Here is a 6,310-nt window from a genome sequence, read left to right on the forward strand (position 1 = left end):
ACAGGGCTCCCAATGGAGGAGCTAGAGAAAGTACCCAAGGAGCTAAAGGGATCTGCAACCCTATAGGTGGAACAACATTATGAACTAACTAGTACCCCGGAGCTCTTGACTACAGCTGCATATGTATCAAAAGATGGCCTAGTCGGCCATCACTGGAAAGAGAGGCCCATTGGACTCGCAAACTTTATATGCGCCAGTACAGGGGAATGCCAGGGCCTAAAAATAGGAATGGGTGGGTAGGAAAGTGGGGGGGAGGGTGTATGGGGGACTTTTGGGAGAGCATTGGAAATGTAATTGAGGAAAATACGTAATAAAAATATATTAAAAAAGAAAGAAAGAAAAATACTGCATTCTCAATCTTTTATGTCTATTGAAAGATTGATAGCCTTCATTGCAAGAATAGTCCACACAGAATGACTCATGCCCTTCAGCCTGTCTTCCAAATAACAAAAGACTTAACTTCCATGAAATTTGTACACAGAGGCATGTATCCAATCCTCTAACTGTAAGTACACTCTTCTACTGAAACTGCAAGATGGCAATTTATTATCAAACTTTCAGTCATCGTGTATGTCCTATGGTTATGAGAATCTAAGGCTCACATGGTAGCTGCATTCTAGACAAACAAGAGACAGAAATTACTGAAAGATAAGAACACTGAAGAAACATTCCTGAAGAAAATAATGGAGACTTTTGGATTCACCTCTAGGGGTGGCTGTCAGGGTGTAAAGGGCTTTTGTGGGGTGTGGGAGCTATAATGTATAAAATTCCATGCTTTAGATTGAGTGGCTAAAGATGACATCATTGAAAAGATGCTATTTGAGGAAAATATGGAAAAGACCACAGGAAAGATACAGACAGGCAAAGTGGAGAGAACAGTATGGTTAGACATCTTACAGGAAACATGTCTAAAGTATTCAGAGTTGGCACCATCATGGCTGGAGCTGAGGTGAGCAAAGGACTGTAGTTTCGGCTCCACTCAGGAGCATACAGGCCACAGAAGCAGCAGAGCAGATGGGACAGGGTCCTAAGGGCCTACATCTATACACAAGAGGTGGGGCTGTTTTGTGGCCCTCTGTGCACTCACTGGTCTTGCCAGGAGAGAGGTGGTCTCCCAGGAGTGCTGACACAGGCTTACAGACTCGCAGGAGGAACAAGCTCCAGCCAGAGACAGCAAGAACATCTAACACCAGAGATTACCAGGTAGCAAAAGGCAAATGCAAAAATCTTACCAACAGAAACCAAGACTACTTGGCAACATCAGAACCCAGTACTCCTAGCACAGCAAGTCCTGGATACCCCAACACACCGGAAAAACAAGATTCAGATTTAAAATCATATCTCATGATGCTGGTAGAGGATTTTAAGAAGGACATTAATAACTCCTTTAAAGAAATACAGGAGAACACAGCTAAACAGGTAGAAGCCCTTAAAGAAGAAACACAAAAATCCCTTAAAGAATTACAAAAAAAAAAAACAAACAAACAAACAAACAAAAAAAAACAAACCCTAAAAACAAAAAAAAACCCCAACCAAATAGATGAAGGAATTGAAAAAAAAAATGAAAATAGGAACAATAAAGAAATCACAAAGGGAGACAACACTAGAGATAGAAATCGTAGGAAAGATATCAGGAGCCATAGATGCAAGCATCACCAACCGAATACAAGAGATGGAAGATTTCAGGTGTAGAAAATTCCATAGAAAACATTGACATAACAATCAAAGAAAATACAAAATCCAAAAAGATCCTAACTCAAAACATCTAGGAAATCCAGGACACACAACCACCAAACCCAGACACTATTGCAGATGCCAACAAAAGCTTGCTGACAGGAGCCTGATATAGCTGCTCCTGAGAAGCTCTGCCAGTGCCTGACAATACAGAAGTGGATGCTCACAGCCATCCATTGGACTGAGCACAGGGTCCCCAGTGAAGGAGTTAGAGAAAGTAGCCAAGGAGCTAAAGGGGTTTGAAGCCCCATAGGAGGAACAACAATATGAACTAACCAGTACCCCCACAGCTCCCTGGGACTAAAGCACCAATCAAAGAAAACACATAGTGGGACTCATGGCTCTAGCTGCATATGTAGCAGAGGATGGCCTAGGTCATCAATGGTAGGAGAGGCCCTTGGTTTTGTGAAGGCTCTATGCCCCAGAATAGGGGAATGCCAGGGCCAGGAAGTGGGAGTAGGTGGGTTGGGGAGCAGGGGGAGGGGATAGAGGTTTTTGGAGGGGAAACTAGGAAAGAGGATAACATTTGAAATGTGTATGAAGAAAATATCTAATAAAAAGGAAAAAAAAGTGACTTGTGAAAGACTTTATTTTAGTAATGGTTCCTGTCACAGTTCATCATCAACAGCAGTGGGGGCAGGAAGTGAAGCATGGCAGGATGCTGGAGGCAGGAGCAGATGATGCAGAGACCACAGCACAGTGTTTATTACTCATTTGCTTCACATGGTTTGCTCAGTCTGCTTTTGTATAGAACTCAGGACCATAGGCCCCAGGTGACTCCACCCACAGTGGGCTGGGCCCTCCCAATTTAATCACTATTAAGAAAATTAATGAAATAGGAAAATGTCCTATAGAATTGCCTACAGCCCAATCTTATGGAGGTATTCTCTTAATTGTGGTTTCCTCCTTTCTAATGACTCAAGCTTGTGTAAAGTTGACATAAAACTAGCAAGCACAACTGACCCATTTTAAACGTTACACACAAACACACCACTTTTCAATGAGAATCTTTCCTTTCTGGTTTATCTGCAAGCTGGCACATTATTATTAATATCATAATATAAAACATAAATAAAGTTAAAAGTGCCCCAGTCTTTACAAATTCAAACACATTTTAAAAGCTCAATATCTTTAAAATATTGAATCTCTTTAAAAATAGAAAATCTCTTTTGAAAGTCCAAAGGTTTTCAGCTGGGGGATCCTACAAAAGTCAAAATAAAGTTAAATACTTTCTTAGGAGGCAAAAACCAGGACACAATCACAATCTGAGCAAAGCAAAAACAAAGTCCAATGGTATAAAAAGCCCAATGTCAAATACCTCAGATTCACTCACAATTTTGGGGGCTCCTCCAAAAGATTTGGGTCACTTCTCTGGCTCTGTTTCCTGAAGCCCACACAGCTTGTCTTTCAGGATCCAGCAGCAACAGCAGCATCCACTCCACTGCTGTTTTTGGTAGTCATTTATGATACTTGCAAACTCTCAGGTCTTTGAGCAACTGGGCTGCCCTCCAAGCCTCAAATTCTGTCCATGACCATTTCAATCATGGGGCTTCAACTGCTACTGAGATTACACCATCACCAATGACCTTCCCTGGACTCTTGCAGTATCAAGCAGCCTTTGCTGCTTTTCAGGAGCCCTTTCTGCTTTCAAAACCAGTGCCACCTGGTGACTCTCATTAACACATTCAGCTGTCCTTTGAGTTATCTTCACTGCTTCTAGAACACAGTTACTATGTGTTGATTATGAGGAAACACTGCTGAGATTTCAGCTCAGTGATGCTGGTCTCTTCCTAGTCACCACTAATTCCTCAGCTGTAGCAGAACAGTGTATATCAGGAAAACAAAAGTTTCAGTTTATTGGCTCTGGTATCTTGTTAATCACACTTGATTCTTCAGCCCCAACTGACCAGAACCACAATTCTCAACTCAAAATAGCAAACAGAACCTTTGAGTCTCAGATCTCCCTCTGGAACTTCACAAGCCAGGCATCCATCATCTGAATTGTTCTCAACATTACCATCCAAACTCCCACAGAAAAGCTCATCGAGCTTTGAACACTCAATGGCCTTTCAAAGTTACAAAGTCCTTTTTCAATCCTCCCCAAAGCAACAGGGTTATTTCAGAGCAATAGCCACTTTTGGTAGGAATTTGTATTAGTTAGGGTTCCTATTCCCATGATGGAAAACAATGACCAAAACTAACTTGTGAAGGAAGGGGCTTATTTAGCAGTAAGGCCAGGAACCCTAGCAAGGCAGGAGCTTGGACCCAGGACCATCGAGGAGTGCTGCTTACTGGCTTGCTTCCCACACCTTAGTCATCCTGCTTTCTTATAGAAACCAGGATCTCTAGCCCAGTAGTGGCCCCAGCCACAATAACTGGGACCTTCCAAATCAATATCTAATTAAGAAAATGACCTACAGCAGTATGGTTCTCAACCTGTCATGACATCCGCAGGGACTGTGTACCAGATATTTATATTCTGATTCTTAACCATAGCAAAATAGCAATGAAATAATTTTATGGTTAGTGGCTACCACAACATGAGGAACTGTATTAAAGGGTCACAACATTAGGAGGGTTGAGAACCATTGCCCTACAGGGTAGCCTACAGCCAGATCATATGCAGGCACAAGATTCCTCAATTGAGGTTTCCTTCTCTCTGGTGACATCAGTTTGAATCAAGTTGAAATAAAATTAGCCAGCACAGTAGTTACTGATGAGGTATGAGATTTGAAGGAGTTCTAGGTCATATAAGATCTTTTGATTATAGGACGTTTATTCTGATTAAGAATGAAGAGATTGGAGAGTTTGAGCAGAGCCTTAATGTGATCTGCCTAATTATTCTGGCTTCCATGTTTAAAAATGGACTAAAAGAAAGAGAGAAAGATATAGGAAAGTCAGCCAAGAGATGGTGGCAAAATTCCAGGCCAGCAGAGAAGAACTTATTTCATAAAGCTAATAAAATAGTAATGAAAATAGACAGATTAGCCAGATTTGGTATAGGATTCAAAGCAGACAATAAGATTAACTGAAGAGGATGTGTGAAATGTATTTTTAAAGAGAGAGAATGAGAGGAGAGAAACAGAAGGGGGTGAGGGGGATCGGTAAAAAGGCAGAATAGTAAATTCTATCTTGTCCTAACAATAGTATTACATCTATCCACAGATTAGTCTCTTCATTACAGATACCAAAAAAGGTGAAACTCTAGTGGGGATCAAGATTGAAGAAGTTTATTTTAAGAGCTTAGTCATATCCAAGTAGCAAACTCACTGATGGCACGGTTCAACTGTAGTTCAACTCTGGAGACTTTGTTTCCCTAAAACACTAGTCTAATTACATTTGACATTGAGTCCTACAACCAAAATTATATAGCAAAGGACCCAGGAAACATCCTGGTACTACTTAAGGGTGGTTCAGTAGGCAGATGTGTCTTTCTAGAAGGTGGATCTCAGCAGAGGACCCGAGAGTTCCTCAGTAATGCATCTCTAGCTCTTTCAGCTGTATTTCCTGTTTGCAATGCTTGTGACAGGGCCCAGACAGAGCCTCACTCAGTTGAGTCATTGCAGCTAGCATGACAGACTTTACTCCACAACAGTTTATGAAAGGAGCTTTGTCTTAGCCCCTGCCTCTCTTTGCTCAAGCCTGAGAATTATATCAACTTGTGTGGGACATAGCTGGGATACTCATCTGTCTATGCAACATCAAAGCTTGCCAGCTTTCACCCAAGAGAAGACCACATAAAGTCTCTGACCATCAAGGGTAAAACCGGGGAGCAATCCCAGTGGCTCAATGGAGTGTTGTCAGTCATACTCAACTTTGCAGAGAAGGCCCTGAGTATCAGCTCTAGTCTTCGGAGAAAGTTGGGATGTGCCATAGCTGAGCCCACATGCAGCACTACTCAGAATCTTGTGTACCAGTGCCATCTGATTATAAATGCTACCTTTGATCTTACAGCAGGTCTATATAAGATTATTTATTTCCATCACTGCTAATATGTTGTAGGAGCAGTTCTATCAACTCAAGATACTTTTGAGAGAGCTTCACCTATCTGAGTTTTGAAGCTGGTTTACCAACCTCTGTCCCCAACAGATCTTCAATCATACCTCAGTCTCAACACGCGCTGTCTTTTTGCAGACCAAATCCAGTTCTGAGAAGAGTAGTGCTCCAAGCAGGATGCTTCTCTGACACAAGTCTTAAGCATCATTACAAAACTTGGGCATGACCAACCATAAGAATGGCACATCAATTAGTAGAGGTAAGGAAAGCTGAAGGAATTCATTATCTGTTACACATATTAATTTTGAGATGGCTATAAATATTTAGCTCAAGACAATAAGGAGTATTTTTCCACTACTCTGGAATCAAGCTGAACATATAAACTTAGTAGACATAAACATATGGTATTTAAAATTATTAAATTGGAAATATCACTTAGGGACAATATAAATAGAAAGGATAGTTTTGGAGGGCAAAGCAAATGAGGTTAAGAAGGAGCAGCCAAGGAGGAGGAGGAGGAGGAGGAAGAGGGGGGAGGGAAAAGTGTGGCATCTAGGAGACCACATGGGAATTTTTAGAG

The sequence above is a fragment of the Mus caroli genome, chromosome 6, assembly GCF_900094665.2.
Source record: "Mus caroli chromosome 6, CAROLI_EIJ_v1.1, whole genome shotgun sequence".
NCBI classification, from domain to species: Eukaryota; Metazoa; Chordata; class Mammalia; order Rodentia; family Muridae; genus Mus; species Mus caroli.